Source organism: Diceros bicornis, chromosome 5, assembly GCF_020826845.1.
Source record: "Diceros bicornis minor isolate mBicDic1 chromosome 5, mDicBic1.mat.cur, whole genome shotgun sequence".
In the NCBI taxonomy this organism is placed as follows: domain Eukaryota; kingdom Metazoa; phylum Chordata; class Mammalia; order Perissodactyla; family Rhinocerotidae; genus Diceros; species Diceros bicornis.
The window spans coordinates 10,423,760-10,449,893 of NC_080744.1; the positions used below are offsets into that span (position 1 = coordinate 10,423,760).

The window sequence follows — 26,134 nt, forward strand, 5'->3', positions numbered from 1 at the left end:
TTTTTAGTAAATCTTTTGGGGACATTCCTGACTGCTGGATTCAATTTAGCATTCTTTGCTAAGACAAGCATTAATTTTTGCTCAGTCCAATCGTCTTCACAGTTCACAGATGCTAACCCTGGTCAGCTGTCTTGCACATCCATACCGATATTCACGAAGGAAGTTGGATGAGAGTGAACGCTCATAAGCAGTTTCCTCACGTCAGTTCAAAGCCCCCTGAGGGAAGTCAAAAGCCTCCTTCTACGGGTAGAAGTAACCGTGGGGATTGTGGTCACCAGTCTACCTCAGACTCTGCATCCAAGTCCCTAGTTCTCAACCATCATATGTGTTATCATCACTTGGGGGCTTTTGAAAAGCATTGATGCCTAGGACACACTTCCAGAGAGTCTGATTCAATTAATCTTGGTGTGGCCCAAGCACTGATCATTTTTAAATCTCCTCATGATGCTACAGTGCATCCAGGGTTGAGACTCACTGAAGCAAGCCAGTCAAGCTAATCCCATGGCCACAGGCAGTTGCCTTAGGAATGGGCGTGAGACCCAACAATGCCAGTGAAACATGAGAGGAGAAAATATTTTGGAGCAATTCTGGGAATATTTTCCTAGATCTTAAAAATAGAAAACAAGGAAAGGTGTAGTTCCTCTTCTTTTGGACATTATCATATCTAGACTTGAAAGTTAATGTCGAGGACAAGAGAATGAAAAGCCTAAAGGAAACAAGGTCTTGATGATATTATTGATGTCTGGGATCCATCTTGCCTCTGGACCTCCAATTATGAGAAATAATAGATTTCCTTGTTGCTATTTGAGTCAGGGTTACCTATTACTTGTACTCAGAATCATCCTCACTGCTAATAATTATACTTCCTATTTGTGTGACCAAATAATCCTGACAGTACATTAAAAAGTTACCTCAGTTTTCAACATTATTGCTCATGATTAATTGTATCATTATTACCAACACTTTCCAAACCATGCAAATTTTAAAATGTCGGAATTTGTTCTATTTAGAAATTTCCTTACAATTCAGAACCTAAAAATTAGAGATAAGTCATTTTCTCTGAGTTTATTCCACTATGCTTACGTACCCTAGCCCAATTCCTAATACTATAACAACTACAAGTAGTTCCAAGAACCTACTAACAATAAGCAATCTTGCTTCTTTATCATTCATTTGTTCAGATGGTCAGTCAGCAAACACTAACATTTACATTTTTTATGGACCAGACACCATGCTCCTGCTGGGATATATAGATTTTAAAACATGTTACAGATAATATGAACAGGTAATTACAATACCATGTGATTCATTTATTATGGAGACTAATATAACCTGTGCAAGAGCCAAGGTAGGTTTATAGGCAAACAAAAGAACGAGTCTTATTAATTCATACTTTTATTAAATCTCTAAATACCTCTGCTTAGAAACAACTTCAATAACTTCTAGGGTAACAGGAAAACATAAATAAAAAGTGAAAGCTCACTGGCCAAGATGAATAAAGGAGAGAAATGAGATACTTCAATTGTAGAGTTAGGAGTCTAATTTCACAACAATATAGAAGTACCAAAACTTTGATAGATGGATTTTTTTTAAACATCAAGGGAAGTTGTTCTCAAAACTGAATATTTTGCACAACCGTTTTATTTGAAGCAGAAGGGCACTAATAAAATTGCCTATTCAGAAAGTCATAAATAAGAGCAAAATATCCCTAGATCTTTAGGTATCAATTTTCCACATCAATCAACTCTGTTTTGCTAGAAAACTAGCATTGCTCAATAGTGTTTTGCCCATTCCCCAGAAATTTGGTTTTGCATAATATGACTTCAGAAATAACTGTCAGAAATACAACTGATTTGATTATACCCAAGAATTCTAAGATCGAATAAAGAAGTACTCTATAGAAATAGTTCATTTTATAAAGCTCCAATGTTTTCTTCTATTTTTCTCCTTACTCCTAATAGGAAAAATATTGACCGTGGGAAAGAAATAATGGATTGTATTTGGTTTTCAGATGCAGGTGCTCTTTGATACAATTTTAGATCCGAATATATGAATCCAAAACCCTCTTCTGTCAGTTCACAGAAATATTTGATCAGACATTGAGCTTGAGCAATAAAATGGCCTACATGTGTTTTAACAGCAGTTAATATCCCAAATATCCTGCCCAATTTTAGTTTTACATGATTAAGAAAATAGTACCTTGTATTTGAGTATGCATGTATTTGACTATTGAAATCTTGAAAAATACGCTAAAAAAAACACTTAAATTTATTGGTTGTTACTTCAAAAAGTAATTATGTTGTATTTGCAAAACATTTTTTGCATAAGGACTATGTGTCCTAATAGTAAATTTGACCCTTAAATGTTATCTGATATTCTCTCAGGGAAAAAAATGGTTAGAGAATTTGATCCTCTAGCTACAAATTCTTTTACTAAAATCTTTCTCCTTCCTAAAAACATAAGTCTGAACCTTTAGAAAGACCGAAAAGGATTTATACTTTGGACCTGATAAGGATGATTTGCAATTATCCCAGCCCATCGTCTGAATGCTCAGATAGATATGCAGGTCCTGAGGAATCTAGCAAGGCTACAAGCTAAACTATTGAAGTTGTCCTCAATTTCTTTTATCTGGAAGATTCAATTAAGGTTTATGACAAATCCATTAAATGCAGAAAATAAACTCCATTCTGGAGCTGTCAAAAAAGGAACAGAGGATAAGCCAGGTAAGAGATCCTTGGGCATGCCTGGCACTAGTCAGATTTCATTGTCAGGTGATGGTCCCAGGAGTTGTATGGACTCATCCACTGATTGACAGCTCATTGGTGGACCTCTCAGTGTGGGAAGAGTACAATACCAGAGCTCCAGGGATATAACTCTCATCACCTCACTACTCATTTTATATAGCTCCATATATTTTCAACTCTCCAAACTCAGGGTCACCTAGAGGCTTCCTTTATACTGCACAGACACTAGGTGTGCTATTGACTTTCATGATAGGGAGACAACAAGATTAACCCTGTGTTTACCTTTAAAGATTCTTGATGTCAACTAATTCATGATTTCAAAGCTTTTGACTCTCAAGTATATTTTTTAATAAACATTTTCCCATGAAACCAATGGTTTGATATATTTTGTATTATTTAAAAAATTCTATATACTAGCCCATGCAACTTTATCTCTGTTGAATAAACTATTTTAAGTACAGAACCATATTTTGAAGTACTAAAAATAGCTCAAACATTAACTCTCTAAACACACACGCCCACATACCCACCCCTGTTGTCAAGGAGCCTTAAGAGTCCAGATTAAGAACTATCATCTAACAGATCTTCAGAGGTCCCCTTTTAACACCAAAACTGGCCAAAGAACATCGTTTTTTTTATTTTTTATTTTGTATGTATTCATATTTATACAGAAAATGTATGCCCAAAAGTCAAAGTAGTTTCATACTTTAAATTTATCTTTCTGGTATCCTTGTGAGGTTGGTAGAATCAATCTACAAGAAGAGCATTATGTTCAAAACATAGGGTTAAGGTTTAGATTTTTCAGGCAAGATTTTTTTCTCACCCATAAACCTCGAAGAAATTAAATTCCTAGTAATTTTCCTGAGTACATTTCACTCTAGGATCTCATCTCCATCCTGCCTTCTTCAGGCTCAAGGTTCTGTGTCCTGTCCCCACACAGGAATTCTCCAGACCTCCCCACTGGAGCAGACATAGTCCAAGTTTGCACATTCTGCTCTGCTTTTCATTTCCCTCTTCATTTCTGGCAGCTGGGGATTTCTCTCTTTCTTGCATGCTCAGCTATGAATTTAAGGACATTTTTAGAGTATTTTACTCAGCATTTGTAGGCCATGAATTTAGAGAATCTTGTATTATTTTTGTTATCTCCATTTGAACCAAGAAAAGCCCATCTTTTAATATTATGTTCATGCATTACTTTCACATTTGAAAAAATTATTTTATATGACATCAAGAATCTTTAAAGGTGCCTGCTTTTGCCCTAATATTTTCCACTTAAACTTTAACCTAGATTTTTTTTAAAAAAACAAAAAGGCCAAATATTTAATTATTTAATATTAAAAAGCATTACTTTTTTAAACACACATGAAAACCTGGAAACTATGTAAAAAATCCAAAAATCCACATTTATAGATCAATTTGTTATTTTTCAGCTCTAATGGCCCATCTAACGCCTTGATCCTGCATTCTTCCAATCCCACTGCTGATGTTGCGTAGCTCCCACTTGTCACACCAAACTTCTTCACATTCCTGGGGATTCATTTCCAAGAAGAGGGTCTCAACTCTGGTAAATTTCAACACTGGCCCCTCTCTGATCTTCTCTCCTCAGTTCCCGACTCCGACTGGACTGAGTCCCACCAGCCAGGAGCCTGGCAACAGCCCAGGATATGCCTCTGAATCGTAGTCTCTGTGATTAGATCACACACCTGCCATCAGACGTCCCAGATACAATACTTGATCCCTAGAGAACCTGGCATGCCTCACAGATCTGACTAGCCTCCCTACGCAGCCTACCTGGTCTGGCTCAACTCACAGCCTCCTCAGCCCAAGCAGTGACATCCACTTCCCCTGACAAACATCACGTCACTTCAAGTAGGGCACAATTTCTGAATGTGAAGTACGTGACATTTCAAAGCTGGCATTGTTCTACAAGTATAGCCCGCAATAAAGCAAAAGGACACTGTGAGAGAGAAAGGCAATTTTCTTCCACCAAAGAGAAAAGGCCCTTCTCACTGATAAAATTGCTGACATCTAACACCATTAACTCCAAGAAAAAAAAAGAATTAAAGTCAGAGTGAGATGAATGAGGGTCTGGCCCTGGCGCTGCCCCTTGCTAGCCAGGAAACTTCGTCATTTAACCTCACTGAGGCTCGGTCTCATTATCTGCGTCAGAGGTCAGCTGGGAGAATTTTTAATAAGATAACGCATGTAAAAACATATGTACAAAAGTTAATCTGTCAAATTAATGTAAAGTATGATACCATTAACAGTTACTACTCGACCTCTTGGTCAGGGAAGAAAATTCATGAAAGACATGCAAAATTTGTTCTTAGACTCTGAAAAATTGGCCATATTCAACAAAGAATAATCTTACCCATTTAATTACTGGTGGATAAATTTATATACTTCAAAAATTAGGTAAAGTAGGAAAGAGCTCATAAATAACAGATTCTTACATCTAATGCTCATCTACAATTAGAATAACATTTAGCCCAAAACATACATTTCTTCCCTCTATACCTTCAAACTATCCCAAGCACAAGGTGTGAAATATCAGTTAAATAGGTTAAAATGGGCAATACTCGGACTAATTGTAGTTGACATTTTAGAATGAATGATTGGAAGAGATATTATAGTGATTTGACCCACCAACCCAAGTGAAATTTAAAACTCCTCTGCAGTTTCGAAGTGGTCATTTAGTCTGAACTTGGACATTGTAACAGGGAACTCATTACTGCAACAAGAGCCACTCCACATTTTCATTAATTTGAGATGGACTGCCTCACCCTGAAGCTTCTACCATAAAAAGCAGAATCAATGTGTGTATGGAGGGGAGGGAATGAGGAAACTTCTGGACCAGAAAGCTCAGTACATAACATACACTTTTAAACTAAATGGACGTATTCTTGAAAACAACCCAGCTAGGTACGGTAGAGGCTCAGAAAAGTGATGTCGTGATGGGATTACACAAATGAATATTTTTGTTTAGGGACTCAACAATGTGCTACAAATGTGATACTTAACCCTGAAATGAATCTATTAGGATTACAAAAAATTATTGATTCAATGAAAGTTTAACAGTTTTAAAAAAAAAGCCAATCTAAGCCCTCCAGTTAATCTTTTTCCCCATGTCTCCTTGTCTCCAAGTTAAACATCCTATAATTTCAAATATACCTTTTGTGGTATGGTTTTGAGTTCATTTACCATTTCAGCCACTATTCTTTGAACACACTCCGGATTATCTCTGTCACTTAAATTGTGGTGCTCGACAATGAAACAAAACACTTCAGGAGTGTATAACTTTGGTAACCTTTGTATTTCCAATCCTGGTAGCAACATACTTTCACGTTAATGCAGCCTAGGATTGTGTGATGGCTTGTTTATTTGTGACTATATCACACTCCTAACTCATATTGAGCTTTCTAGTAATCAAAACTCCTAAGTCTTTCTTGTATATCCTTTTTTATGTATCCTACCTATAGCACTCGGTCATTTGAGTTTTGGGATATGTATCCAGGGCCTTAAATGTATTCCTGATAATACTTCACTTTGTCAAATGTCTCCCTGTTTTAGACTAACATGGGTACCGGAATTTAAGGAGGCAAGGGTATAAGTGTGGCCCTCTGCCAGTCAAGATCCCATCATGCAGTATCTATTCCCTTTCTTCCAGCTTATTCTATGCACAAGTTTGATGACTTGGAATTCTATACCCACGCCGAAGTAGTTAACAACAATAGCTAACTTTTTTGAGCATTCACCATGTGTTAGTGCTTTGATAACTCATTCACATGATTTATCCCATTTAGTCTTCACAAGAAGTCAGTGAGGCAGATACTGTCACCATTGCCATTTTAAAGATAAGGAAACTGCAGCTTACAAAGATTCAGTAATTGCCCAAGGTCACATTCTAATAATTGGTAGAAGCAGGATTTGAGCTCAGATAGTCTGAGCCCTAATCACTGTAATTGTGTGATACCACGTTACCTCTGTCAATCATTAAAAAAAGAATGTAATAGGGTCAAGGACAGAGTCCTAAGATAGGCCTTTATGAAAATTGCCTGATGACACTGATGCACTAAATAATAGTGATACAAGCTCAATATGGGATTGACACAAGGGAAGCCATATTGTAGAGAAGAAACCATATTGTGACTTGGAATGACTTCTGACTAACTCTGGACTTTATGGCCCCTCCCAGCTGCTATAAGTTGATAACTTTGTTCTTTTAAGTTCCTTAGGGATGTGATGACCCCCGGGGAGAGAGTCTATGCTGATAGCCATCATCAATGACAACTGAAAGATCAGGGTAGAGGGCATTGCTCTGGTCTCTGATGCATATCAAGTAAAACAAAGGACTGCCAGGAACTAAGACCAGATGGATGCCGCCACCCTGAGACCAGATGCCTCCACCCAGTAATCAGATGGATGCCCCCAACCTAGGACCAGATGCATCCCCCACCCATAGACCAGTCCCCTATAAAACTGGCCTGTAGTCTTTGTTCTGTAAGATGGTTCTTTTGCACATGAGTCGGCCATCTTCCCTCTTGCTAGCAAGCTGTAATAAAAAGTCCTTTCTTTCCTACCACCTTGCCTCTTGACTATTGGCATGTCTTGCGGTGGGCAGTGGAACTCTCTTTTTGGGTGGTAACAATCGTCTCTGAATATAGTCTTTCAACCATTCATCTAATATCATTAACACTCAGCTAATCATCCACCATCTTTACCCAAAGGTATCTTGAAAGACTTGGCCAATGCCTTGCTTTATCCCAAATACACTACTTTGTGCATTCCTCTGACCTACTGACCTAATAACTCCATCAAAGATAGAAACTAGATTACTGTGTTACCACACCAGATCCGTTTTTGCCCGCCGCTCAGAAAGCCAAACACAGAGATGACAAGATTGCAGAGAGAGAGAGAGTTTATTAATCACAACACAGCCAAGTGAGGAAACGGGAAAATGAATCTCAAATCCGCTTCCCTGAAAATAGAGACTGAGGGATATTTATGGGGTAGGAGGCATGGTGGTCTGAAACGATTGGAGGTGAGGAGAGATGAGGTAATTGATGATCTGCACAAGCGTAGTCAGGCTTCAAGCCTCTTCGTAGGATGCATGTTCACAGAATGGCGGCATTAGCGTGCCCTGAGGGTAGAGCTCCAACCTCTTGACATCAAAATGTCACTTATCGGACACATGTCTGCTTGGGCTTAGTTGATGGGTTGGTGGTCTCAATCCGGCCTGAAGTGGACAAGGAGTTCCAATTCCTGAAAAAAATATCTCAAACACCCATTACCATGGTGACCCAGGCTTCCAGGAAGATGTCATCCATAGGAACCTAGTGGGAGTCAGATAGTATATTGCCTAAATAGCACAGGTAACAATGGGTAAGTTTATCATGCAGATTTAAGTCCTTGCCTTCCATTCTGATAAGTTTCTAGGTAAGGCCATCCCCACTTCTTCCTGGTACAGGGAAGAAGACACCCTTACAAATGGAGATTTCCTTTATAAATGTAAATGTCTCTTACAAAGGGTAACCAGTACTAAGAATGGGCTTAGCAAGGACCCTCCCAGATACCTGGAGATGTCTATGGTGATGGCCTGTTCTGGGGGCAGGCCTCCCATCCCAAACTCCTTTGGTCAGTTAGTGGGGGTTGGGGCCATATTTTGAGCCGCCAATTCCAACCCCTCATAGTTACTAGCTGCTTAACCATCAATGGCTAACTGTTTGCCGGTTTCAACTGTGATGTTTCTACTTAATAAACACATATCAGCCTCCGGGAATCACTGCTGCCTTTTGCTGTCTGTTCACCAACCATTTCTTTAATCATTAATTCCAAAATCTTACCTAGAATCATTTGCTTGCCCAGACTATAGTTTATGAGAAACTTTTTACCCCCAAGAAAAATTGAAGAGCATTCTCCTGTCTTCATTCTTCCAATGCTACTCCTATTCTTTGCAACAAAAAATGTTGGAGATTAGAAAACCTTACCAATCTGTCTCAAATTTGTCCTTTAGAGCACTAGGCGACTGGGAGTGTAGCTAATTTTGTGTCAGCAGTACATAAAATGTGTTTTGAAGTGATATAAAGATGGCAATGAAAACTATAAAGTTCATGTTTATAAAATAAAGTAATGAAAAGTAAATTGTTCCTCCATCTGAAGTAAATTCATGTAATTCCTTTCTATAAAACCTGTGCTTGAAAGTAAGTGCTTATGGCACACTCAAGCTATTGATTTCCGCAAGTTAATAATTTCTACCAGTGGTATACAATCCCTAGATGGCTGGGAAAACATCTGTCAGCCTGTGTCATGTTCCAAAAAGTCAGGCAGTGGATCAATAAAATTTGTGAGTGTCTTTGGTGTGGAGACTATTCTAGAAGATGCAGTGGAAAAATGTAAAGAAATGTTTAAATTGATTCGGGGACCAATGAATCCCAATGACAGCTCTCTGGATAAGAAAATAAAAAGTAGAATTTGGGGCAATTTAATGCTCCTCTTGGAACAGACACAAACTTTTCCTGAAATGACAAGCTAGTTTAAATCTATATATTTTCAGGTATTTTTCCTGGTAATGGAAAAACATGTTTTAAAAGATGCTAGATTTTAGTGTGGTAATATATCCCATACTTCTGGGCTTTAAGTATCTTCTTCAGGCATGAGGATGTTTACTGAACATCGCAGGCTGTGGCTGGATGTCCACGAAGTCTTGGAATGGAGTGGACCTGACCGTTTATGTCATCCCAGCAGAGCAGAGTGTGGGAGTTACCCTGGGGGAATATGCCAGGCACTTGGCTCAAAAGCCGTGGCAGGAAGAACAAAAAAGGCCACTCAAGTAGACATTTGGTAGCAGGATCCTGAGAACCCAAGGGATCATGATCACATTAAAAGACAATTCTCAGTAAACACAGGAACAAAGAATGAGAATTAAAACGCCAGGATGTGATATCCCTGCACAGGCTGGAGTAAAACCCTTGGGACGAAGCGAGGAGAGAAATCCAGATCTAAATACAACAGACTGTTCTCTGAGCCAGATCTCAATAAGTGGTCCGATTCAGACTCTGAATGCAACAGATTGCTCTCTGAACAGAGCCTTAAGAAGGAAAAACTGATGAGAGTCATCAGGACCCTATTTGTAAAGTTATTTCAACATAGCTTTTAATTATCTTCATTTTTAAAAAATCCTCCAGGCTTAATATAAAAAGACATATGAATCAGCTGGCTACAAGGGATATTGCTAGTAATACGCTGGGTCCTAACAGAATGCTGCGAGCTTAAGATAACTTTTTTCTTTCACTGTGGAGGTTACGGACCCAAAAACACCAAGAGAAGAGAATTTAAATACCAAGAGTATTCTAACCTTTGCACTTCATATGCTTACTGTATAGTAGAAACTCAATAATACTTAATTAATTAATTAATAAAGGAGGAGATAATTAGACATAAGTATCTTCATACTCTACCTCAGCTTTATGGGATCTCCATTTCAAAACCTCTCAGGAGAACTTGGTAAAAATGCAGCAGACCCCAGACCTAGAACTACAGGAAACAGAATCTACAGAGGTGGAGCCCAGGAATCTGCATCTGAGTCAGACAATCTGGAGTCAGACTAGACTCTGCTGACTACTTGCCCTGTGGCCTTGGTGGGTCTCCTCTCCTCTCTCAGCCTCAGCGCTCTCATCCACAGAGTGTGCAGAGTAGTACCTCCTCCTACGCTTGCCGTGAGGAGCCATGAGATCTGCTCACAGAGCATACAGCACATGACTGCCATCCGCTTAGTGCAAAGGCCCTGGGAGAGTTGTTATATCAGCAAATGCCACATGGAGTTAATGACAGGACAGAACATTTTGATTCTTCCTCCCCCTCATCCCCAGCAAGAAATAATAATCACCAGTCATAATCATTAACAGTTAGGCCTTATTATTATTAAATACCAACCATGTGCTGAACAGAATCAAGAATATGCACTTGACATGTGCTAATATTTTCACAATCAACACAGCATTCTATCTATTGCACAGAAGCAAGCCTCCCACATCTTCATGGGTAGAGAATGCCAGGGCTGTTCTTTTCACCCAGACATGAGGCTCAAAGCCAATGGCCTGCATCTGAAGCCCAAAGACGTGTTTGTATCCCAAACTCTTACTATGTAATAAACACCCTATGTCTGAAAAATAAAGCACATTTTCCTTCTGAAGGAAAAAAAAAAAAGATTTCCCTTAAAATTCTCAAGGGCAAGAGTTTTGAATGTGTGACAACCAATATCAAAATGTGGATTTACCGGGGGTGGCCCCGTGGCTTAGCGGTTAAGTGCTCACGCTCCGCTACTGGCGGCCCGGCTTCGGATCCCAGGCGCGCACCGACACACCGCTTCTCCCGCCGTGCTGAGGCCACGTCCCACGTACAGCAACTAGAAGGACGTGCAACTATGACATACAACTATCTACTGGGGCTTTGAGGAGAAAAAGGGAAAAAAAGGAGGAGGATTGGCAATAGACGTTAGCTCAGGGCCAGTCTTCCTCAGCAAAGAGAGGAGGATTGGCACGGATGTTAGCTCAGGGCTGATCTTCCTCACAAAAAAAAAAAGAATAGTGCTGCCCTCAGAAAGCTGTCCTGAGCATCATGGGTGTTAAAAAAAAAAAAAAAATGTGGATTTACCGTCTTTTCACACTCTTATTTATAGCCTGTAAGAACACACTGAAAAGGAAGTTCACTATCAAAGCTGTCTTGATTAAGATCTCATAAAACTATTCCAGATAAAAACACTTGCTAAAACTGAAATTCATTATCTGGGAATTTCCATTTCAGGCTATTCCTTTCAAAGATCAAACAAGATCTTTGGGTCAATAAGTCGGTCAATGATATTTATTGAGCATGTGCTAAGCGGATATGTCTGGGAGGCATATTTGTTCACCATTTCGTAGTTAGACTTTGCAGTCCTGGAGATCCAGCAAAACAAAGCCTTTCCCCCTCAATAATGTAATATTTGTTGATAAAACTTTCTTTATATCGAGTCCTGTGGTCTACACTGTTTTTGTGATTACTATTGTTTTCTCTTTTTTCATCCGTGAGGTAGTGAGTGACTCCAACGTTACAATTTTCCAGTTTTCTGTAGCATTTGAGTTCAGTACCTTCTTTAAAATTATTACTTTCAATAATTTTCAGTCAGTTTTTTAAAATTTGTTTTTGTTGTTTTGAATTAAGATTCAAAATATCTCAAGAACAATAAAATGCAGTACATTTTCTGGACAAATGAAGGCTAGCAATCTAAACAAATGACTTCTTCATGTCAGTCCTCTCCAGGGTAAGGTGAATCACTTCATGCAATATCAGATCTGAATCACTTTTATATGCATTTAAAGGCTTTCCATATTATACCCAGTTTCCAGGCTCTTCTTTGTCATAAAAATTCTGGTTGAATGACTCCTTGGGTAAAGGGGAATTCTATTTTATTTCTCCCATTAGCTTAATTGGTTCCAAGAAAGATAGGGAATATTTAATGGGGTTGGAATTAGCTGGAATGTGTGAATTGGCATCAAGGACGTCACTCAACAATGAGGTCCCAAGGTGGGAATATCATTAGCAGGCAGCACGACTTCCCTATGACATAAGTTGAGTGAAGGTGGCACAGAAGAAGTTCAGAGTGAAAGGAGACACTGCTTCCCTTTGGGACATCCCCTTTACCCAGCTTTCCTACCCCGGGACACTGCAGCCCTTGGAGCTTTTCTCGTTGAAGACACCGCTTAAGACCAGGGCTGAGAGCTCTGCCTGACAGACCTGTTCTGGAGGCCCAGGTTTCCTTTTAGCTTTCAATTTCCTTCAGATTAGATGTGAATGCTGAAGCAACAACCCAGGAGCTGTGGATCTCATTAGAATGTGCCAAAGAGCAGTGGTAAAAAAAAGAGCTTTCATTTGAACTTCTAACCTGACAAATCTAATTTGCAAACTAGTGAACCTAAGGGAACACAGAGCCTCCCTGGTCAGAGTGAGCATTCCACCCATGTCATTATTCCAGGTTACAGCCTGACTGCCCATGAAAGGCTCACCGAGGCAAACTGAACTTCAGTAATCTCTTCATATTTTGAAAGTCCTTCTGCTAAAGAGGCTTGCTCTGAAAAAACACACGATTTTATGTTTTACTAACTCAAACTTTCATTCATTCATGCTATAAGTACTTATTTAGAACCTACACTACATCAGGGAGAGTTGTGGAAAGCACTGTAGGGCAGGAGGTGGGGAAATCTCCTGGTAAAAGATAGTCCTGAACCTGGCCTCACAGAACTTAAAATTTTATGGGGAAGACAGATCATCAATACTACAAGTTACAACAATAATATATGATGAGTTTTATTACAGGAAACTAAGTGTAGGAGACCATGAGAACACATAAGAAGGATCTAATTTTGTTTTAGGATCAGAGAACGCTTTCCCAAGGAAGTGGTGTGTAAGCTGATCTCTGTGGGATAAGTAGAGGTTATCAAATGTGTCCGATCTTCTTACGCAGCATTTCAGATGCTCTCAACCTCACCCAGCTCATATTCCAGCTGCCATGGAAATGACCAGCTCTTGGTGCGCTCTGACCAACTATATGCAGTGGCAACCTCAAACTGCCTTACCTCAGCCCTGCATGTCTGTTGACTCCCACACTGGGACTTCCCTGCTGATCCCTCAGAATTCGCTTGATGACTGCATATGTGCAACCTGAAGTGTGGGGGATTTAATAGCACGTGGGGTGAACCTTTGACCACTGAGAGTGAAGGGATTGTGGATAAAGCCTTCCTCCTCCCTAACACCATGTACTGTCCTGGGAGGAGTTAGCTTCTCAGAGGGCTATCCAGCATGACTGAGCGATCGATCAGTCTCCCTGAATGGAGACTCCATTTCACATCTTTGTGTGGCTCTCCTTCCTTCCTTCTTTGCTTCACCCTCCCTGTCCCTCACTCCTGCTCCCTGGTGTTAGGCTCTCTAGTAAAGGAGTAGCTCATTAGCCTTTGCTTCAGGCTCCTTTTCTGGAGAACTTAAGCTAAAATACCTTGATAAAGTAGAGGAATTATATTCCAGACAGAGACACACAAATACCAAACCCAGACTTCTGAAAGCCTATAATTTGATACAGCTGGACCAAAGGGTATGAGAAGAAAAAAATGAATAAGCAAGCATTTGAGAAGCCAGATAAGGGAAGAGTTGATACGTTGGTTTAAAGAGTGTAGACATACACCATCCAATATGGTGGCCTTTAGCCACAAATGGTCATCGAGCACTTCAAGCATGGTTAGTCCGAACTGAAATGAGTTGTACATGTAAAATACACTCCGGATTTCAAAGACAATACCAAAAAAAGGAATGCAAAATATCTCAATTTTTGATATTGATTACATGTTGAAATGGTAATATTTTAGATATATTGGGTTGAATACAATATACGATTAAAATTAATTTGTTCTGTTCTTTTTACTTTTTTAACGTGGCCATTAGAAATTTTAAATTACATATGTGGCTCTCATTATATTTCTATTGAACAGTGTTGGTGTATAAGGACAATGGGAAGCCACAGAAGGTTTCAAGCAGCGGAGCAACGTGATCAGATTTGTCTTTTTGGAATATTACTCTGGCTGTAGTGTGGAGAATGGGCTTGAGAAAAATCTAGATGCAGAGACCAGTGAGAAGGCTGCTAAAGTAATTCAGGAAAAAATATTGTGTCGGATTAGAAGTGGTGGCAGTGCAATGAAATAGATTCAGGAAATGGAATTGGCGAGGCTTGATGAAAGATTGGCTGTAGGGATGAAGGAGATGCCAAGGGTTCTGCTGTGGATTCAGGTGTGGGCAGCTGCACTGATAGTGTGACATTCATACAGTTATGGGACAGTGAAGGAAAGAAAGCCAGGAATGAGTTCAGCTTTGGAAATGTCGAGTTTGCAATGCCTGTGGGACATCAAATGGAGATGTTCAGTAAGCAGTAGGTTACCCATGCCTGGAAGGAGCTCAAAGAACAGTTCTGGGCTAGAGACCTAGTTTGGGGAGTCGTTTACATTATAACTGAAACCATGGGAGTGGATAGAGAGGAAGAGGAAAAAAGACATGCCATCTCCTCATTTCAACCGAAACCTGACTCAGCGAAAGCAGTATTTTTCCCCTGTAGTGCCATCAAGGAGAAGCTGTTTATTCTCACATATCCCTTGTACCTTGAAGTCCAACAGTGATTCAGAATCATCCATGTTCGTTATTTCTGCTGCCAGACTATTACTTTTTTTTCGTGAGGAAGATCAGCCCTGAGCTAACATCTGATGCCAATCTTCCTCTTTTTTTGCTGAGGAAGATTGGCCCTGGGCTAACATCCATGCCCATCTTCCTCTACTTTATATGGGATGCCGCCACAGCATAACTTGACAAGTGGTGTGTTGGTGCGCACCTGGGATCCGAACCTGTGAACCCCGGGCCACTGAAGCAGAGCACACACTTAACCACTGTGCCACTGGGCCGGCCCCAAGACTATTACTTTTATTAAAAGTCCTGCTTCTTTGAGACTCACAATGTTTTTGTGTGTGTGAGGAAGATTGGCCCTGAGCTAACATCTGAACCCATGTTCCTCTATTTTGTATGTGGGATGCTACCACAGGATGGCTTGATGAGCAGTGTGTAGGTCCGCGCCCGGGATCCGAAACCATGAACCCCAGGCCGCAGGAGCAGAGTACGCAAATTTAATCACTACGCCATCAGGCCAGCCCCGAGACTCACAATTTTTGACTATAACATGTTCCAGCCCTCCTCATTGCTGTTACCTACCCTCCTCCTAGATCTTTCCCTTCATTTATTACAAAGTTTTCAGTTAGGTCTGATCTAGCAATCCTCATTTCCATCCCAATTCTCATATTATCCTGGGAGACTTTAAGGTAAACACCATGACCACTTGGTTTCTTGACCGCCTCATCTTTAGTGACACCTCAGCCACTCATTCCCATAAGCACACCATGAACATGGTTATCACCTGCAAAACCGTGGATTCACGTATTTCACTCTCCAACTAGTTTTCTACATTTCTCTCTGCGCGGCTACCTCTGCCCTTGAATCACGTTAGAGCTTCCTCTTTCCTCTTGTCCTTCTGCCTACTCCACTTTCACACCCTTCCTTATCCTGCTCATGTGCCACCATTTCAACACCCCAAACTCGACCTTTCATTCTTTCCTCAAACCTGCCCAATGAAAATCCAAACCTGCATGAACTCAAACCTGCATGTCTTGCCACCTGTCCCCAGGGACCTGCGTGTCTTGCTATCTGCCCTCAGGGATCTGCGTGTTGCTGGAGGAAACCATAGAACAGATTATGGGATAGACTGATGTCACTGTAAATTTGTGGTCATCAACTCGCCTTGCCCTCAACACTGCCTTTAAATCAGACTACCTTTCTTTAGGTAACATTTCCTCATCATCCTAAACATACTGCAAACTCTCTCCAGTGTCTTCAAGTCGGAAGTTTTCCTACCTCTCCCTTTAGTCTCAGCAAATGATCCTTGCTCTACCTCACAGAAAAAACACACACCGCCATATAGCCACTCCCTCGGCTTCACCTCATAAGACAGAAAATCTGAGAGTGCTCCTACACAGCGACCTGAGGGGAGAGAGTTCTGCTCCTCCCAGCTAAACCAGTCCCCCAAGGTGTACTCTACATCTCCTCCAGAACACTTTCCAGAAGTTATACTATAAATCATCCCGTTGATATTCTGTATCTGCCCCCTGTACCACGCTCATGAATCTTTGTCCGGAGCCTTTAAACATCCTTAAGATTCTGATGTCTTAAAAAAAGAAAAGCTTTCTCTTACTTCTCAAATAAGCACCTTCTTTCTTCATTTCTTCTTCATTCATAAGAAGAAACGTCTTAATAGAACTGTTTAGGGTAGCTGTATCCATTTCCTATGAACTTCTAACCCACTCACCCCTAACCCACATCTTGGCTTAGGCTCTGAACACTCCAAACCCCTGTGGGAACACTCGCTGCCCTTCACGTGGGCGTGTTACCTCCAAACTTGAGATCCTGTGATCTGATTGCTTTTCTCATTGTATCTATTTTCATCTTGTGTTTTTCACTAAATGTGTAACAAATTTTATCATTTCTTTTTTACTTATTTGATGATCAGCAGGATGTACAGGGTCATCCATACCCTAAGCAAACAAGGTTAAATGCACTTTTTCCACGTGGTGCTGCAATTCTCCATACCAGTCTCCTGCTCTCGATCTCCAGGCGAAACCCTGAACAATAATGTCAGACAATTAAAAAGGTGCCAGTTAAGTTAAAAACCACCGAGCTGAATAACTCAGAAGAACCAGAAAACCAATCCACCTTTTACAGAGTTGTGGCAACCAGCTTAGCCTAAGGGCAACTCAAGCCTTTATTTTCTCTGGTTTCAATTGCTCTTCATGAGGATGGATATCTTTTACTATTTAGTCTTTCACTTGCCAACCATTTAACATTAACCCATGACCTAAGAGAAAACAGCAGTACGAATTTCACCCAGGTAGAAGGCCCCCTGGATAAAACAGCTCTAAAACTCCCATCACTAAGATGAGGTATAAGAGTCACTTTTTCTGGATTCCCTTTGTCACTAGCCCTCTACAATATAAAACCATATTTCATAAATAGGTCTCTCACTTGTTCTGCTCCAAGGAACTACCCAACCAGAAACACTATTCCATCTTACTTAAAATGCTACAATCATTCTTCTCTGGTGATTCTTAACCAGGGATATATTAAGAATCTCCTGAGGAAGTTTTAAAAATATTGATAACTAGGCCCTGCAAGTAAATATTTTATTTCAGTAGGTCTGTGGTGAAGTCTGAGTTACATGTATTCCGCAAAGCTTCCCAAGGGATCCATTTGAGTGCTTCAGGTATGCCAGGTACAATGTGAAAAGCTTTACACACATTGTCTTATTTATCCTTCATAGAAACTTCGTTTGTGGCTGACAATGTGGATTTATTACATGACATGCATTTCCCACCCTTCTTTTTAAGCAAAGCTCTGATTTTGTGCAGGTATTCACCCTCCTCCACAGAGCCACACAGGAGCGTTCTCATTGGTCTAAGATAATGATGGGGTCTCCTTCCCCCAGCTAGCGACTGGTGTATGTATGGGCACCAGATGCTCTTCTAGTCAATGAGGGGTGAGAGAAAAACCTGCTAAGAGGCTTGAGGGAAAAGGGCCTCCACTCTAAAGAGAGAAACATAAGGACAGGTGATTTCTTCTCGCTCTGGGGGTTATCACGGCTGCCTGTAATTCCTGTATTATGAGGTCAAGAGGAAATCTTGCCTGAGCTCAAGGCTGACACAGTAAGAAGGGCAGAATGGAAAAGCGTGTATTAATCAGGTTCTCAGTTTCAAGAAACATAAACCAATAAATCAACTCTGGCTGATTTAAAGACAAAGATAATTTGTCAGAATTATTCAGAGTCTGGAAAATTAGGCTCAAAATTGTACAACCAGCAGCAAAACCCCACATCATCCAGCAGAACTGGAGGAGTGAGTAAAGTATTGTGCCAGCCTTGAGAAACAGTCTTGCTGCAGTCACCTCCATGGCCACTTGGGGCTGGGAATGCCATTTGCAACCACTACCCCTTTGCTTCTGTACTGATTCTAAAGAATGGCACAGTGCGTCTACTGGGCAGAGTCTAGGTCTTAGGCCTGTAGCCCAGCAGCAAGGAATGTTTGGAAGGCAAGTAACTGGGACGTTCAGCGGGGGGTAGGTTCTGCACCCACCAAGAATACATCAGATGCTAAATTCCTCAAAACATACCAAGGAGGCTCAGATGCTGGGAAGCTAAAAATAAAATGATGAATACCCACTACAGATGAAAAGAAGCTGGATCTAGGAGATGTTTTTAAATCACAATGGAAGAGGTCATTATACTATTCTATTTTTGTATATGTTCAAAAGTTTTTTAAAATGGAAATGAATAAATCCATGGAAACTAACCAACTGTTGATCCCATTCCCTGGTATATTAGTTTCCTATTCTGCTATAACAAATTACCATAAACTTAGTGGCTTAAAACAACACAAAACTTATATTACAGTTCTGAAAGTCAGAAGTTCTAAAATCAGTGCGTCAGTATTCCTTCAGTAGGCTCTAGGGGAGAATCCATTTTCCGCTCCAGAGACTGACCTGCATTCCTTGGCTCACGCCCCTCTTCATGCAACAGCATCACTTCCACTGTCCTCTGATTCCACCGTCACATCTTCTTCTCAAATTTTGAGCCTCCTGCTTCCCTCTTATAAGACCACTTGTGATTACATTGGGCCCACCTAGATGATTCAGGTTACTCTTCCCATCTCAAGATCACGAACTTAATCACGTCTGCAAAGTCTCTTTTACCTAATAAGATACCATATTCACAGGTTCTGGGGATTAGTACCAGACATCTTTGGGGTCTATTATTCAGCCTACCACACTTGGTAACACCACTAACTCTGTCCTGTGGTGTGATTCTTATCCAAATCAACGTTTCACTTGAGGATCTGGACCCTCTGAGTAACATTCATCCTTTTTCAATTTCACTTTGTCCAATAATAGTATCAGCAGGAACAGATGACACACTCAAACAGGGAAATTTGAGGGAAGTTTAATAAAGGGATTATTTATGAAGGAATGAGCAAGGTGTAGGGAACCAAAAGAGAGAATACAACGTCCACAGACCAATACAGCAGGCTTCTGTTGACTCCCTAGGCCTGATGGTGACCAGCTATCAGAACTGAAGCAAAAACAAGCTAGTGGGAGAGCCATTGACAGGAGGCATCCTAAAGTTGAATGATACAGCCAGTGTCTTTGATCTAATTGGCCAAGGGAATGGACTCGACTGCCACTTGGCCCCTGGATACTGGAAAAAGACTTGAGGTTCTCTTACCCACTGGCTGTTTGCCTCATTTGATGTTGGCTTTTGGATTTTCTTCTCTCTTAGGGGATTGGAGGGGAGTCCAGAAATCAGTAATCTCCCAATACACCCTTTCACCTTCATCAGTACCCAATCATTTTAGCTTATCATCTATGGAAATAAAACATTAGTGAAATCCTTAAAAAACAGGTAGATATTAGGCCTGGCAGTTTGGATATGGTGAACGTGTATTACATTATGTTCTTCAAAACCCACCACTGGTAACTTCATTCTGGCTTATTTAGAAACTGAAGAAATTTAGAACCAGGAGAAAGCAAAGACATCATGCGGTCCAATGCACTATTTTAGACCTACAAACCAATGACCCAAGAGTACATGGTTATTTGGTGCACAACCATGCTCCCAAACACTCTGTGCTTCCCATTATACCAAAACAACATCAGCCGTGTCTCACCGCTGTGAGCATCTTTGGATTTTATCACTGGGTTACACTGAAGGCTGAGAAAGGTATTGAACGTAAGGCCATGAGAAAAATCACTGACAGATACCACAGCTCTTGACATCAATAGATAACAAGCAGAGGCCACATTTTACTCACTGCAATATGCATGACTGTCGCTCAAAGAGAAGAGTGAACTTCCACGCTTATAACTGAATTCCTTAATAGCCTTTTGCAATGTCATTTGCATCTTGCAGGGGTATTCTCAAGAGACATGTAGAGTGTAGTTTCAGCCCTCTTGGATGGTTCTTTTAAAATCTTTAATATCTTCTGTTCAGAGGCCCTATTGACTAAATACAGGCACACTTACAGAACGCTTTAAATTCTCTTCCCCCCAGAATGCTTTATTCAAAATAAATATTAAACAAATTCAGAGAAAGAGGTCTAGATGGAAGTGGAGAGCCCCATTTAAACACTGCCCTTCTCCAGCCCCTCAGCACACTCTGAACACTCCAACTTACAGAGCCAGATTTTCAAAAAGTATAGACTTACTTGTTTTCCAGAAATTCTCCCCACATTGTGAGCCATCGACACTCTAGAATTTAAAAAGCAAATTATTATCACATAGCTTTATTTCGACTGCTTTCCCATTTGCTTATTGCCTTTCTAATGTGTTTATTGAATCAATATGAACTAGGAGAAGATGGACTTTTTCACTGAGTAAAAACAAACCACTTTTGTGGTATAATGAAGAAGCTAATCATTACTTGTTTTCTCAATGCATAGTCTATAATTTGATTGCTCAGATGAGGGAAAACTTAGAAACTGATTATAAAAACCACAGATTAGCAAAATGTGAAAATGGACATCAATTTATTCATAATGTATATCAATATATTCTTAGAAACTAAATAACCTGAATACTTTATATCCTGGAATATAAATATGTTTAATAAACACAGATAAGTAATTTCTCCAAAACTACAAAACAGAAAACAAAATTATATACAATAAGAAGATGCATAAGCATGACACAACTAAAATGGTTTCACAATTTATTTGTTAATCTTCTGTCTTTGTGACAAGTTTATCAAATCTCAACAGTTAATTTTTTCCCTCTCTCGGAAATCTGAAGGGGATACAGGCCACCCTTTATTCCTACTTCTCCCCGTATGTATACATGTATACTCCTACGTACACTCTATGGTTATGGAAATAAATTATTTTTCGCAAAGGAAGAGCCTTCATTCAATAAATGTTTCCTTAGTAAAATATCATTAGTCAGACATTAATGGTACTAAAGGTTATTTAAAAAGTAATAAGACATGATTCCTGCTCTATTAACAAAGCTCATTCAAAGGTGTAACTGAAGAGATCAGGTTATGAAGGCACTTCAGGATCAGCTTCGGGTATAGAGGACGCAACCACATGTCATGAATTGGGAAATTTCAAAAGATCCCATCTATTTCCCACAACTTTCCTATTAGAGCTACTTCCTAAAAGACTTACATATCACCCATAGAGATTTTACTAAGGTTAAGAATTTTTGTTCCTCTAGGAAACATCTTTATGAATTTTACCTCATTAATCCTAACTAGTATGTGAATTAGGTTCACATCTGGAAGTAAGCAAATAGAGAATCAAAAAAACTAAGTGATCTCAAGTCACACAGCTAACAGTCAGCACAGCTAGGTCTCCAGGCAAATCTTATGAGTTCATGATGCTCATGCCAGCATCTCACAGACACACCTGGGGAAGACAAGCCTGGGTGTGGACAGCCAGAGCAGCGCTGGGAGCCAGCCAGGAAGTCTTAGTCTCCGGTAAAAATAGGTGACGTTTACGTTAGGGTTTAGACTTAATAGCACTTCCTATGTCAGCTCTGTTTTTAAGGTGTAAACATTCAGATTCTTTACAATGGTCTATTTCAGGGGCTTTCACAATACACAAATTCTGATATTTTCAGGACAGCTATAAGTTATGATCATGTATGCACTTTACAGAAAAAGGGTTTTGGTTTTGTTTTTTTAAGAAAGCCATTTACTTTCATGGGAGTCCTATGGGAGCAGAGACCTTTCTGTGGCGGGTATTTCTGTTATCTCCAGTACCTAGAACATTGGTACTCATTGAATGAGTGAAATAAATTCCAAATAATAATTCAAAGATGGAGAAACAAAAGTAATTACAAAAAGGAGGAGAGTAATGGATGAGAATAAACTATTAGATATTTAATGAGGCAGGCAGTCATTTAACAATTCATAAATTTCCTGAAAAGATAGAGGAAATCAAGCATTTTTTTACAGCAGAAAATAAAACTATCAAGTCCAAGAAAAGTGACTATTGATAAAAATACATGCTTCTTGAATGGCATCAAATTATGATAGTTCTGTAGATAAAATGCAGCTTTAAAATAGGGCTCCTTGAAGAAGTGGTTGATTCCATGGCTGGGGCAAGGAAAAGTACAAAATTAACCTGGAGCATCTTCGTGATGCTTGAACACAAGGAAATGCTTAAAGGAAAGAGGGAAAAAACAGGTGGGGGAATGTCAAAAGGGCGTGGGAGCTGACCTGAAAGCTCACAATGGCCAAAGTTGGAACAATTCAAGCAAAAATATAAATAATGATAATATGGAATTCTAACCCAAAAAATAAAATAAGTAGCCATCAGTCCAAATTGACATAAATAAATGATTGAATAAATAAATGGAGAAAAAGGGACAACTATTTTGATCAAGGCAGACAGCACCTTCATCAGGTGATCAAGGTTAAGTCCCCAATAATAAGACATGGATATCATGTATCCCCTGATATGGTGCACTGAGAAGGGGATCTCACTTCTGTGTCCTTCTTCCCCAGTATCCATAACCTCAATCTATTTATGAGAAAACATCACAGAAATCCAACTGAGGCACATTCTACAAAGCACCTGACCAGTATTCTTCTCAAATGTCAAGGTCATGAAAGATAAGAAAGACAGGAATTGTCACAGAACAAAGGTAACTAAAGATTATGACAACTAAATGCAATGCAATGTGGGATCCTGGATTAGATACTGGAACATAATAACGACATTAGTGGAAAAACTGGTGAAATCCAAGTACAATCTATAGTTTAGTTAGTAGCATATCAATGTTAATTTCTTATTCTAATTAATGTACCATGGTTATCTTAAGTGCTAATATTAGGAGAAGCTTGGTAAAGGGCAAGTAGAAAATCTGTTCTATCTGTGCAACTTTTTGGTAAGACTAGAATCAGTTCAAAATAAAAAGTTTTAAAAAATAGTGCCATGAAGGACATAATTTAGGTAGGACTGTTAGGGAAGGAAGACCTCCCCCAGAAAATGGTGTTGAAACAGAGACATGAAGCATGAGAAAGTATTATTTTCTTTAATTTGAACTATCCATAAAGTGATATTTCTTTTATAATTCCAAAAAATAATTAGTATTAAAAATATTTTATATTAACATTTTGTTTCAGAGAATTATTCCAATAATTAAGACTTGTAGTGACAATTTAACAGATTAGAAGTAATACATCTAGAAGGCTGTGAACTTGTGTGTATGAATGAGATGATAAATGCTCAAGAAAAGGAAAAACTTTGAGAAATAACTATTTGTATTCTTAGCTATATATTTAATAATCATTTTCAAAAACCATATATTACTTTTTCTTAAACTGCAGTTAGTAACAAGTAGCAGGCACATCACAGTAATTTCAAAATCTATGAAATACAAGAAAAGGAGACATTAAACTCTTCTCTAATGCTCTCTCACCTCACCCTATTCCACGTCATTTCCTCATCGTTCTTTTGGTTCTTTCCATGAAGTTATCTTTTCCCACTAAAATAGGACAAATAAATTTAGACATCTACTGATTAGAAAGCATGTGCAGTAGGCAGATTATTTAGCGACACACGTTGATAACAATTTTGGAAGCAATTTTGAAAATCATCTAACCCAGTGTTTCTCAGCCCCATCAGACCCAATGCCTCTTTTTATATCAAATATTTAGTAATGGCCCCTTTATTATCCTGAAATTGAAATTCAAAAATAATATAACCAACCTGTACATAATTTCAAATATCTGTGTATAGTTCCATACTGTAATAAAAAGGAGAATGACAAGGAACTTAATTTAAAATAAAATAATATGTATACAACTACATTAAGAAACACAAAGTAGTCAGACACCAGCTCTGCATCAGTCGCTGTGACTGCCACTGCTACAAATGCAGGCTGACAGAAGAGTATTAGCAACTCAAATTCCATGAGGAACGTGCGGTTGAAACATCATTTCCTGGATGGTGAACAACTCTGAAAACCCCAGAGAAAACAAACTAAAATTTTCCCCCAATATACATACACTGATTCGTGTAAAATATAGCGTCTGTTAAATTTTGTACTTATATTTCTTAAAGCCGTACAGACAATACTTTGTTATCCCTGGAAAATGAATTAGTTTCTAGGCTCAGAAAATTATAAACAGGTTTTGTTTGCCAAATGAATGGCCCCTGGGACATTTGAAAGTCACACTGGATGAGGGACCTTTTTTGTTGTGCAGGACCCTTTTAGCCATTTGGGGACATTAGGCCTTTCTGATTTCCACCCAGTAAATGTGAGTTGCTGTAACCCAATCATTTTGACAATCAAAAACATCCCCACAGATTTCCAAACACTCGTAGGATATTACAACCACTGATAGAGACCAGCACTCATTTAACAGACGAGGAAGTTGAGGCTCAGAGCTTATACTTTCTCAGGATTACAAAGCTGATCAAACTGATGCAAGAATGACAGAAGTCTCCTCTCACTATGCTGTGCCGCACCTCCTCCACTTCTTCAGTACTTGGTATTCACTATGTAAATTAGAACTTTCCCATGCTCCACCAACACTAAATAATGAAAACTGCTGCCTCTCTGCAAAACTTTGTCTGTTCATCTTCTCCCTTGAGATCCATTAGCTGCAAGAGCCAAATGCATTCTTTCTAGCATCTCCTGTGAATCAGCTTTCAGATCCACTCTCCTGTTCTTTTCCTCCTGGACGTCAGCCCAAGCCAAGCCTGCTACAAGACTCAGGGATTCTCACCTCCAACCAGGAAGAAGTCGTGACTATTTTCCACCAAATGTCTCTGAGCACCGTATGTGGCCTTTTCTCTACTGGGGAAAAACAGGTCAAGGTCTCTCAGGGTTTCTGGCAGCATTCTCTGAGCCCTGTGGTTTTATGCTCTTTCATCCAACACAAGGCAGAATTAGTTCTAAATCCGGTGGGAAGTTGAAAAGCTAGGAGCATGTAGGAGGAGGTGGGAGGATTGCCTCACAGCTGATAATAGCACAAGTTGAAATATCTCTTCCGCCACAGACGTGAACATGGTTTTAGTACACAGTCATCTAAGCCACTCTTGATACACGTTGCATTTCTGATAATTGGTAAGATTATAATGTTTTTGATAATATATTAGGTAATCAGTTCTCCAATTAACTTCATATTGATGGAAATGTTTCCCAAAGAAGAACAGGTCTTTGTTACACAAAATATCTTTTACATATGTTCTATTGTTGGACAACATAAAGCATTGTGCATTTCAGTTTCTTTCTACCACCTTTTGGTATTAAATCACAGTCTTTTATGAAGGAATAGATTCTAGGGAAATGTTCTTAATGTTAGCAGTCTTTGCATTGACAGAATCCCTAAACAACCTGTCAAAATGAAAAGGGCCTTTATCCCCAATGATTCTGTAGACATCCTCAGATAAATTAGACACAAATCCCATCTCGCATACGGATAATTAAAAATATCTGATTTGCGGTTCATGCAGTCATTTCTGAAATAATGTCTCATCATGTGAAATATATTTCTCAGAGAAATATTTTTCCTCTATTTAAAACCCATCAAAGCTATGACTTGTTAGAGATTCCAGTTAAATGACTCCTAACAAAAAGCAAATTCCAATTTTAAGAAGGATTAACATTCAGTGAAAGATTCAAAAGGTATTTTGTTCAAAGAATAAGTGCTTCAGAAGGTATCAAAGAGTAAGAAATTGGAAGATTAATTTTATTTTAAATATAGACTTTTGAACTAAACA

The 26,134-nt window shown here is 39.4% G+C and overlaps 1 long non-coding RNA gene across 7 annotated transcripts in view; it reads right to left on the minus strand.

Annotated features, from left to right (window-relative positions):
* LOC131405649 (uncharacterized) overlaps nucleotides 1-26,134 on the minus strand; it is a 147,717-nt gene that overhangs the window by 39,116 nt on the left and 82,467 nt on the right. Inside the window, exons 5-9 of one of the 7 annotated variants that reach the window (XR_009219991.1) lie at nucleotides 24,116-24,152; nucleotides 23,826-23,891; nucleotides 20,609-20,651; nucleotides 19,630-19,767; nucleotides 16,616-19,100 (exon numbers count right to left, since the gene is read on the minus strand). This is a non-coding gene — a long non-coding RNA (uncharacterized LOC131405649). Of the gene's footprint in view, nucleotides 1-16,615; nucleotides 20,407-20,608; nucleotides 20,652-23,825; nucleotides 23,892-24,115; nucleotides 24,153-26,134 lie in introns of those variants that run through there. The other 6 variants (XR_009219992.1, XR_009219990.1, XR_009219996.1 and 3 more) reach the window with 6 other exon arrangements.